The sequence below is a fragment of the Canis aureus genome, chromosome 25, assembly GCF_053574225.1.
Source record: "Canis aureus isolate CA01 chromosome 25, VMU_Caureus_v.1.0, whole genome shotgun sequence".
NCBI lineage: Eukaryota > Metazoa > Chordata > Mammalia > Carnivora > Canidae > Canis > Canis aureus.
The window spans coordinates 8,321,649-8,333,976 of NC_135635.1; the positions used below are offsets into that span (position 1 = coordinate 8,321,649).

General features: G+C 37.4%; 1 long non-coding RNA gene across 2 annotated transcripts in view; it reads right to left on the reverse strand.

Moving 5' to 3' along the window:
* LOC144297589 (uncharacterized) overlaps positions 1-7,824 on the reverse strand; it is a 24,032-nt gene extending 16,208 nt beyond the window's left edge. Inside the window, exons 1-2 of one of the 2 annotated variants that reach the window (XR_013364554.1) lie at positions 7,703-7,824; positions 1,677-1,755 (exon numbers count right to left, since the gene is read on the reverse strand). This is a non-coding gene — a long non-coding RNA (uncharacterized LOC144297589). Of the gene's footprint in view, positions 1-1,676; positions 1,756-7,441; positions 7,520-7,702 lie in introns of those variants that run through there. The other variant, XR_013364555.1, reaches the window with a different exon arrangement.
* Positions 7,825-12,328: the final 4,504 nt, after the last annotated feature.

Below are 12,328 nucleotides of genomic sequence, written 5' to 3' on the forward strand. Positions count from 1 at the left end.
CTTATGTTGAATATGTGACTCAAGAGTTGTTGATCAATTATTGATTATTGATCAATGAAATCTATTATGGGAAAGAATGTTTCTATCCATGCAATATATTTCTGGGAATATGCAGCCTATGGGAATAAAAACATCAAACAATCCCTATTTAGCAGTGTGGTTGGCCCTGTTGGTTGCCTACTTGTCATTCCTTCCTTTAGTTCTCTCTCGTTAATAGAACCCTAATTTCATTGAGATAGGACATCTGATCCTTTCTTCTCCCATAAAGTGAATTTTTTTTTGGTCTAAGATAGTAGTGGTTTAGGCATGGGCATGTGAAATATAATTTTGGTTAATGATGTATGATACATGAAAGCAAGTCTGCTGGAGTGGTAGTAGGGTTGCCTTAAGGAAAGATTTTCCTTGTTAATAATAAGAGGTCACTCTTATTAGGTAAGCTCTTCTTCTGTTTGATGGGGTCATGGCTACATATAACACCTAGAACTATAACAGTCACTTTGGAACCATGTGGAGAACAGGCCTAAGGAGAAAAGACAAGATAATGAAGATAATAGAGCAGAAAGATAGAAAAAAAAAATCTATATTCTTTCTTTTTTTAAAGATATTATTTATTTATTCATGACAGACACACAGAGAGAGGCACAGATATAGGCAGAGAGAGAAGCAGGCTTCCCAGCAGGAGCCTGATGTGAAACTCCATCCCTGGACTCCAGGATCATGACCTGAGCCAAAGGCAGATGCTAAATCACTGAGCCAGCCAGGCATCCCAAAAATCTACATTCTTGATAATATCACTGACTGCTAAATTAAGTAACCCTATAACCACCCTATCCCCTTGCCTATGATTGATTTTGCTTGTTTAAGTATATGTGTTTTATTTATTTATTTTTAAAGATTTTATTTATTTATTCATGAGAGACACAGAAAGAGAGACAGAGACATAGGCAGAGGGAGAAGCAACTCCCTGTGGGGAGCCCAATGTGGGACTCGATCCCGGGACTCCGGGATCATGCCCTGAGCCAAAGGCAGATGCTCAACTGCCGAGCCACCCAGGCACTCCCAAGTATATACGTTTTAATATGCCTAAGTACATATATTAATTAATATATTTAATGTTACATCTCTATTAATGTTTTTGACTTCTAATTATAGATACAGATTTGAAAGTGGCCATACAGGTCATCTACACTCTAGTCCAATCCTTTCATTTATTTATAAGGACAGCTTAGACGAGTGAGGCACCTTGCCCAAGGCCAAAAGTTAATAGTTGATGAGATTCTAGAATCCAAGTCTTTGGATTCCTTTCTGATCCAGTGTGTTGTCTACTCCACCAAAAACAGAAAATAGTTCCAAAATTTTCAGGACATTTTGGCTGAGGGAAAGGGCACAGGTGTCTACTGTCCTGATAGGGAGTGGCTGATTTTCCTACAGTGAGTTTCGTTCCATCATTTTTATACGAGCCTCTGCCAGGGTAACAATTTCCACACCAGAGACTAGGCCCTGCCCAGATTCACAGAACTGCTGAAGATCCTTTCCAAGAAACATTTGGGTTTTATCTAATTTAAGTAAATATGTGGTGATATTTTTCCCTTAAGCATCCACAGGTATTCAGAAAGCCACATCCAGATATTTGGGCATTATTTCATATAGGAAATTTTATAGAAAGATATTCTCACCTCTTAGGAAGGGACTTTTGAAAATAAAGACATGCAAGCATTTACTTTTTTCTCTTTTTTTCACACCAAGGAGGCCAAACTGAAAAAAACAAAACAAAACAAAACAAAACAACAAACAATAACAATAAAATGTTATCTAAATTAAAAGCAGTGCTATTGGCAGTTATATATTGCTTGGCTTTAACAGTCTACTTCCTTGTTTGAATTTGAATAGCGTTGCCATTTTAACCACCTAAGTAATGCTTTTGTCTTGAATTTTGCATCTTTTCTACAGGTTTTTATATCTTCATAAATGCAGCACTGTGTTTTGCAAAGATAAGGGCATTTTCTGGACATTTTACTTTTCAAATACAAAGGATGGTGATACACATTTTTACATTACTACTCACTATAAATAAATATACCACTATCTTTTTGCTAAGTACATTGCTGATTAATCACTACAGATTAAAAAAAAATCACTACAGATTAAAATAATCCTATATGGAAAACAGTAATTTTTCAAAGGTTAAAAGAAATTGTATCTATATTGTATTGTTGTTTTAACGGCTTAATTTGCAAATAAAAGAGCAATTATAATAATTTACCTCTTAAGAAAAATAAGATTTATAAAATATTTTCCTTCATGAAAACAGCACCACCATCTGGAATTTTACAGCTTGTGCAATAAATTACAAGGTTTCCTTGTATTTTGTGTTAGCTGGTAGAAGAGCAACTTGTCTCTTCCTAAGAGATTTTACAGATAGAAATGATGCAGAAATAGCATTTTGTTATTGAGTAAGAAATAACTATGTTCTTCCCTCCCCGCAACACCACCAGGGATTCATGTAGTTTGTGTCCTTACAGAAATCCACAGATTTAATTGGTATCACACTCTCACATGGTTTCTGTCATAGCTAATGTTATTACAAAATTAACATTTCAACAGGGATTAATTTCATATGTCCTCCTGACTGCATTTTCTCCCTCTCCCCCACACCACCTATCCGACTGCATTTTCTTCACATTAGAAAAATATATTTTTTTCTTTAATCTCATGTTAAATAAATTTGATGTTCCAATTTTTTTTCAAAAGTAGAGATTAATCTATGTACATGAAGAAAAACAATTGAACCAGCTCTCAAACATTTAAAAAGACTGTAAAAGAATTTTAAGCACTATATAAATGCACAGAATTATTATCATTATTATATAATGGGACCATTAATGGTGTGGTATATCTAAGCATATACATGTGGATCAAATATAGTTCTAATAGTTTTACTAAACAGTATATAAAACTACGCAAACTTTAAGTTCTTCAAAAATGGAAAACACTATATAATGTTTGTTAAAATCCCTACTATTCTCATGAATGGAACAAAGCAATTCATTCAAGAGTCAAAAATCACATCCAACACTCTAAACAATCATTTTCTTGTATTGTTGGATTAGGATGTTTTAATCAATGGCTTTATTGCCATTGTTTTTCATAAATCAGCCTTGAAACTGAACACTCCAGTGTTCCATTCAGTTGCCAAAATCAGTCTCATCCTGCACTGAGCCATGTGCATCCTCTAAAGTGGAGCCAAGAACAACTGAAACAACTGTTTCCTGAAAAACAAAGGCGAAGATTCTCCAGCAGGGTCAGATGAACACTATGGATAAACATGCTTCTATATCTATTCCTCCCCCACATTTAAAGATGAAGAAGCTGAGGCCCAGAGAAGTTAAGCAAATTTGCCCTAGGTCACACAACTGAGAAGAGGCACACCATGGATTTCAACAAAGGAAGCCTCATTTCTAATGCCCTAATTTAAACCATTCTAATGCTGCTTCTTAACTGGTATATGATGGCAGGGTTATCGGTTGCCTTTGATTTTGGCTGCCTCTTTATATTTTATCAATTTAAATCCAGGCTTATCTTATTTTGCAGTAAATATCAAATCAATTTTTAAGGCTTTTTTCCATACATAATATTTGCTTTTGTCCACAGGTTTAAACTGCTCTTTTTTCAAGTCTTTCAGTATTCAAAACTATTGAAAGCCAACTATATAATTCCTAAAATATTACCTAACTTTAAAAAAAATCTATGGTTCAGTTTGGCATTATCTATCAAAAATTATGATGCACATATACTTTGAATTAGCTGTTCTACTGCTATAATTTTCATATATATGTAAAACCTCCCATGTGTCCTTAAAGACAAATGTACAAGAATGGTCATTTTATCGCTGTAAAAGCAAAAGATTAGAAGTTATCTAAATGCCCACACATAGGGGATTGGTTAAATAAATTATGACCTTTCCTTATAATGGGATGCTATAATATCATTAAAAATAATGAGCCAGAGTTTTATGTATTCATATGGAACTAGATTAAAGATATATGAATTGAAGAAAAGGTACAGAAGAGATACTTAGAATATTCCTATTTACATGAAACAAAAATATACACATATAACTATATTTAAATAGAAAATGTCTAGTAAATGTCTTCGGAGGGAGGTTGTAGGAATAGACTAATGACTTTCTGTAGAAAGGAATAATTTATGCTTCTATGAGCAGAGCACTGCATTTGGAGCAAAGATAGTTAATGCCTGTCCCTGCCACCAAGGAAATTGACATTTGTTATGGAAGAGGAGCCATGTGCACATGCAGTTTTACTGCCAAGCAGGAATTTTAGTGCAGTGAGTAGGAAGATTTCAAGTAAAAGGAGGGAAAGCATGTCTCACTAGGGTGAGCAGAGAAGGTATAGGGGGAAGCAGCATTAGAACTGGATCTTGAGGTGTTTTCCTGAGGCAGCATAAGGTTTGGGTGAGTGGATTCTGGACCTGAGCTCCCTGGATTCCAATCTGGCTTTAGCAGTGATTTGCCATGTGATCTTGGGCATGTTACTTAGATTCTCTATCCTCAGTTTTCTTGTTAATAAACTGAGGGTAATAATAGTACCTATTTCATCATGTGGTGGCAAGGTTTAAATGAGTTCGTAAACATAAAGCATGAAGAACAGTGTGTGGCACACAAATCACTGTTTAAGTATTTGCTGTAATGGTTTTAATCGAACAGGGGAAGGGTAATTATTTATTTATTTATTTTAAAGATTTTATTTATTTATTTATGAGAGATACACAGAGAGAGAGGCAGACACAGGCAGAGGGAGAAGCAGGCTCCATGCAGGTACCCCGATGTGGGAGTCGATCCCAGGACTCCAGGATCATGCCCTGGGCCAAAGGCAGGCACCAAACCGCTGAGCCATCCAGGGATCCCCAGTAATTATTTTTTTTAAAGGGAGTATGATAACCAACTAAAATGAAATTAAGTTAGAACTCTATTTTATACCTTCCCCCAAAATAATTAGCAGGTGGATCAAAGATTTAAATATTAAAAAGCCAAATAATAAAGGTATAATAGAAAACATAAGTGCATAATGCATCGTAGTCACTAAAGACACCTTTCTACACATGATCTCAAAAGCCAGTACCTTGAAAAAGATGATAGATTGAACATAATAATACATAAAAACGAAAAACTTTTTAAACACACATACAAAATGCCATAATGGAAGTTCAAAGAAAAGCAGTGAGAAAATATTTGACCTCTCTAGTAATCAAAGAGATACAAATTAACAAGAATGACAAAACTCAAAGCTGCAGGAAAATGCAGCAAAATAGGCACTTGTCTCACTTCTCTATAATGTTGAGTGTAGTAGAAATTGGAGAATTTTCTGGAGAAAAATTGTCATTGTTTCCAAAACTTTAAAATACATGTGACTTTTGGCCTAGCAATTGCATGATTAGTAATTTATTCTAGGAAAATAATCAGGTATGTGCAAAATTCAAGATAGCAATCCCAAGACATGTTTTTGTATCAGTGAAAAATTAGACGCAACTTAAAATATCCATTAATAGGAAATCAGTTCAATAATTTATGGTATATCCAGATAAGAAATCATACTAAAAAATATAACTCAGATCTATATTTATTAATATGGAAAATGACCAGATTTATTTTAAGTGAAAAAATCAGGTTGCAAAGTAGTATGATTAATACAATCCTTTTTTGGGGCACCTGGCTGGCTCAATCAGTAGAGCATGTGACTCTTGATCTTGGGGTTGTGAGTTCAGAGCCCCACACTGGGTGTAGAAATTACTTAGAAAAATAAAAATAAAAAATCTTTTAAAAATACAATCGTTTTTTGTAAAAATATTTGTGGGTATGGGTGCACACATGCATGCACACACATACAGCATGAAATGATACATATTGTTAAAATGTTTTCTATATTAATTGCCACATAATAAAAATCCAGGGGATCCCTGGGTGGCACAGCGGTTTGGTGCCTGCCTTTGGCCCAGGGCGCGATCCTGGAGCCCCGGGATCGAATCCCACGTCGGGCTCCCAGTGCATGGAGCCTGCTTCTCCCTCTGCCTGTGTCTCTGCCTCTGTGTGTGTGTGTGTGTGTGTGTGTGTGTGTGTGACTATCATAAATAAATTAAAAAAAAAAAATCCAGTTGTTTCACTTTCTTCTTTATATATGTGTGTATTCTTTTTTTAAAAAAAATATTTAATTAATTTATTTATTCATGAGAGACACACAGAGAGAGGCAGAGACATGGGCAGAGGGAGACACAGGTTCTCTCTGGGGAGCCTGATGCAGAATTGGATTCCAGGACCCCAGGATCAGGACCTGAGCCAAAGGCAGATGCTCAACTACTGAGCCACCCAGGTGCCCCATAAATGTTTGTATTCTATTTAATATAACATATATTCTATGCATAATATTAAAGTATTTATATATATTATACACATAAATATTTATATATATAAATATATTTAAGTAGGCTCCATGCTGAGCAGGGAGCCCAATGCAGAGCCTGAATTCATGACCCAGACATTAAGACCTGAGCTGAGATCAAGAGTCAGATGCTTAACCAACTGAGCTACCCTGGCACTTTTGTGTGTAATCTTTTTCCTTTTTCCTTTTTTTTTTTTTTTTTTTAAGATTTTATTTATTTTTTCATGAGAGACACAGAGAGAAAGGCAGAGACGTAGGCAGAGGAAGAAGCAGATTCCTCGCAGGGAGCCCAATGTGGGACTCGATCCTTTGACTCAGGATCACGACCTGAACTCAACCACTGAGCCACCCAGGTGCCCCGGATGTATTCTTTTTAATGATGATGAGGTATTACTTTCATGGCAATTTTTAAAATAATATTTTTAATTGGGGAAGCCAGAAGCAAACCTTGAAAGGTGAGTATAACATACCACCCTTCTTATCACTACCTTTTAGTTCTCTCCATGATGTTTCCATGCATTTGGTAGACAGAGGAGTGAAAGCAGAACTAGGGGGAAAATCTATTTTTATTACAAATGTAAATACTTGATATGTGGGCTTAACCTCTCAAGGCTAATTTAAATATAAACATCCTAGGGATTTTTTTCCACTAAGGTTCAGCAGAAGAGGGTTTATAATTTCCTTAATCATCAAATTTTTTAGAGGTTGCTGACTGGAACAATGATATTTTTAAACAGCACCATAAATAGGCTCCTGAACTACACCAGACAAGATCTTTCCTTCAAAGGTTTAGCCTCTTCACTAAACAAACACTTATTAAGCCCTGACTCTGTGCCAGGCACAGAGGATACTAAGTAAGTAAACAGCCTCTACTCTTAAAAGGTTTACTTTCTAGCAAAGGGCAGGCGGACAAGGAAATAAATAATACAGTTAACTCTGCTAAATGCTAAAGTAACAGTAACAAGTATAGGAATGCAAAGAAAGTCTACCTGGGAAACCAGTGAAAAAAGCTCCATGATGGTGTAACTCTTGAGCTGGGGCTACAGCAATCACAGTATTTGTCTTCAGTGGGGAAGAGGAAATAATGACCATATTAGCAGCATTCCAAGGCGTAATGAAAAAAAGATGAAAGATACACCAGGGTTGGGGTGCTCAAATAACAGATTGTTTTAGCTTACAGAAGAAGTATGTTCTTATAACAAATTAAACAATCAAAAGTATTTAAATAAAAAGTTCAAAGCATTCATTACCTTTCCTATTCCCATTCCTCCATTCTCACTTCCTGAGGTAATAGAGTTAACAGCTTGAATGATTCCTTCCACAGTTTCTCCACCAAACACAAGCCACATGCTTACTTTTGGCAAATGTGGAATCATGCACACACGTTATTATTCAACTTTACATTTTTTTAAGGAGGCTTCATGCCCACTGTGGGGCTTGAACTCACAACTCCAACACTGAGTCATATGCTCTACTGACTGAGCCAGTCAGGCGCCCCATATTGTTCAACTTAAAAAAAAATTATCTAACAATCTACCCAAGGATATGTCTCCTGGTCAATGAATATATATCTGACGTGTTAGATACCTGCATACTTTTGTATAGTGTGGAATGTATTCAGTCATTTCCCTGTTTGTTCAGCATTCAGCTTTTCACTTCATCCTTTTTTCCCCCCTTGCAATACAAACAACGCTTTTATGAACACCACCCTTTTGTGTGTCCTAATTTTTGTGGTTTATATTTGTAAGGGATGGATTTCTGAGTATGTATTTGCTAAGTCAAAGACTATGTGGACTTTAAATCTTAATAAATATTAAAGATATATCTAAAGGAATAGCACACTATGCTGGCACCATTTATTAAATATCCCACCCTTTCCCACTAAATTGGAACATCGTTTTTACCATGAACCTATTTCTGGACTCTGTTCTATTCCAGTGATCCATTTATCTATTCCTATGTCAATATTGTTCTTTTTATTGCTGTACTTTTTATGACCAGCTTCATAATCTTGAACAGGATGGCATCGTGGTTAAGGATGTGGGCTCCTGAAATGAAAGGCCTAGATTTAGATCAGATTCTAACAACTTCGTGATCTTTGGCAAGTTACTTCAATATCTCTCTCCGTAAAAGGGGGATAATAATAGTATCTAACTCATGGAGTTGTTGTGACGATTAATGAGTGTTCAGAACAGTGCCTGATGCCTGCATAAATGGTGAGTATTGCTGTGATTATTGTAATTGGTCATTGGCACGGATGGGGTTCAGGACACATTACCCCCCAAATTGGCACCTTGGCATATTAAATATTTTGAATTGAAGAGGTTTGAGAAAACAGCAGAAACAAGGTCACTTTGGTGTTTCCTGTGTCCTTTTCCCATGAAATAGGTCATAAAACTCTCAAGTGAGAGGTGCTCTCCCTACACCCGACGGAAAGAAGCATCCTTATCTCTGAAGACAAAGGATCCTGAAAAGAATCCTGACAAACCGGTGTTGCTGTTTCCCCCAGTTTATCACACTTATCTCATACTCTTCGACCTAGCATATTTCTTCACACCTGTCCAATCTTCAGCAAATCTACTAGCATAAAAATACTCAGGTCTGTTTCTTCCAGTCTTCATTTTCTTTTCTTTTCTTTTCTTTTCTTTTCTTTTCTTTTCTTTTCTTTTCTTTTCTTTTCTTTTCTTTTCTTTTCTTTTCTTTTCTTTTCTTTTCTTTCTTTTCTTTTCTTTTCTTTCTTTTCTTTTCTTTTCTTTTTTTTTTTTCGGTCTTCATTTTCTTATGAAGGTTCTTGTGTCACATGAAATGAACATTAAATAAATTTGCTTGCTCTTCTCCTGTAAATCTGTCTTTGCCAATTTAATTTTCAGGCCCAGCCAGGGACCCTAAGAGGGTCAAGGAAACTTTTTTCTTCTCCTACATCATTTTTCACTACCCTTAGATATAGTTTTCTTGGGTCTTCATTGATTTTTATTTTTCCAAATGAGCTTAAAATAATTGTCCAGTCCCCTCACAAAATTTTTAGGATTCTTATTCATATATGCATAGAATATGCACTTGGAAAACAGTACAACAGACTTATAACCATAGTTTCCTCTGTGGAAAGGAGTAAGTTGGGACTTTACACAACTGAATTTTTAACATGTACATATATTATTTAAAAAAATAAAAATCTCTTCTGAGTTGTTCTTTTTTATATTAGTATTCTGATTTTGGTATTTTAATTTCAGTTGCATTCATATGTATTCCAGATGGGTTTTGTGCCTTTACATAAGAATCTAGGTGCCTGCACACTTGAAAAGAGGTTGCCAGTGGCTGAGGGCTAGAAAGTTTTGTGAGAAGCGAACATGTGGTCTAGACTTTGAAGGATAAATAGGTGTCTTTCTGACAGAGGAGAGTGGTGAGGACATTCCAGAGTTTGGGAATAGCCTTGCATGGAAACATAGAGATATGAATAAGCACTGCAACAAGCAGCAGAGCCCTAGGGGCGAAGGAGGGGGGTGGGGAGGAGAGAAAAGACTGGCTTTGAGCAGAAGTCAGGGCTGAGTCCTGAAATGCAAGAAAGAATGTGATGGGATGGAAAATGTACTTCCTTTCCCCCTCCCCCAGGGAATTTCAGGATGAGTTAAAGAAGGACAGAGCTAAGATAGCCAGGACAAAGCTTCACTGTAATCTCTGTGAAGATAAGGGCCACATCTGTCTCATTCAGCACTCTGTCCCCATTTCCAAGGATGGTGCATACAGAGGCCTACACAAGTATTTGCTGAATGAATGAATGAATGAATGAATGAATGAATGAAAAGCACATCTAACACAACAGTAAATATTTTGGGAAAGAAATGAAAGCAAATGATACTGTTGAGTACATTTTAAAAATGAATGATAACATGATAAATAGAAAAACCCTCACAGAACCATCTGTTGCAATACTGATTGATGATAAATATGCAAGGAATACCCACTGGATCAATGAATGCATACAATATGGGTCTGAGCATTAAGAAAACAACTCATTTGAAGGAGACCCTCCTGCATCAAGTTCCTGCTTGAAAATGAGCTGTTCAAATGTAACCCCAATAATTGAGATGAGCTGGAAAAGCAAAGCTACAAGACTTTGGACAACGATCAAAGATGTAGAACTGGCCAGAGACTCTGTTGAGCACCTAATTGATGGCATATTGTCACCACTGCCAGGCTGGAGTTACCAGGTAAATCAATGAGATGAAGAGGCTGCTTAGTCTGGTGGAAGCAGCTCTGGCGCGGAGTCAGAGGACCTGGGCTCCAGTCCCAGCTCTTACACTCACTCAGCAGGCCCTGTTCTCAGTTCCTCCAGCTGTCTCTCTAAATTCCCAGCCAGCTCTGATATTCTGTGATGCTAAATCATGAAGAAAAAGGAGAGGAGAATTTACACACGTTCGCAATTTAAAGCTAGAACCAAAAAAAAAAAAAAAAAAAAAAATTAAATAAATAAATAAATAAATAAATAAAGCTAGAACCTTCTCCATTGGCCACTGCAGTCACTTTAGTGGAGAAACATCCATTTAGTCAACAGATGTTTATCTGTCTCATAAGGCAGCATGCACTGTCCAATGATAGAGAATTAATGCAGCATCGCACCCCCCTCTTGGGAGCTGACAATTTAGCAGAGGAGAGGAAAATAAGTATGTAGGAATAAGTGAAAATCAAGGCAGAGCGTGGCAGGCACCGTGGAAGAGATACAAACAAAATGTCTTTTTTTTTTAAATATATATATTATTTATTTATTTATGAGAGACACACAGAGAGAGGCAGAGACACAGGCAGAGGGAGAAGCAGGCTCCATGCAGGGAGCCTGACGTGAGACTCCATCCCGGTCTCCAGGATCAGGCCCTGGGCTGAAGGCGGCACTAAACCGCTAAGCCACACAGGCTGCCCAAAATGTTACTGAGCACCAGAGGCCTCCAGCCACCGTGTAGCAGAGCGTGGAGGTGAATGCCGCAGAGAGGTGCCGGAGCTTGCCCTGGAGCCCTGCTGCAGCTCTATCCACTCAATTTGCAGACAGCATCAACCTGTGCAGCTGCCTTTCTTCCCGGAGTGACAGCTGCTTTCAGTGGAAACAGTTCCCAATCAGCCAATAGTTAAACCCAGAAACTCATTGATTACTTAGGTGTTGGGTACTCAGAAGCCACATGTGATTCCTAATGGTGATGAGGTCCCCAAACCAGCCAATAAAAGCCAATTAATTGAAAGTGTAAAGTAACTGAGAGTCCTGGCAAGGCTGTTTTGACATCAGTTAACTCCATCCATTCAGTCATGATACAAAATGCAATTTCAGGGGACCCCTGGGTGGCTCAGGGGTTGAGCGTCTGCCTTCAGCTCAGGGTGTGATCCCGGGGCCTGGGATGGAGTCCTGTACCGGGCTCCCTGTGAGCAGCCTGCTTGTCCCTCTGCCTAGGTCTCTGCCTCTCTCTCTGTCTCTCATGAATAAATAAATAAAATCTTTAAAAAAATGCAATTTCAAAATAAGGACATATAATTTCTGGGCAGAAGAGGCTTGCCCAATCTCCCAAGGGAGATTGTTCCACTTATCTATCGCTGGGGCCCCCTAGAACATGGTGGCTCAAAACAATACTTTGTTATATCACGATTTTATGGGTTTGAACAGAATTGAAGGAGAAATGTCTCCACTTACATAGTTCCTACTTGACAGCTTTTAATTGAAATGGGATTTTTAAATGATATGAGCAATAACAACTGAGATGTGGTGGAAAGGCAACATTTTTAAGTGATCTTGGGTGATTTGTCTGTTTGTCATGGTGTTGACCACTCGGTAGTCAGCCGGAAGACTGAAGGTTTGGGGATCCAAGATGGCTCATTTGCATGACTGGTGCCTCGGC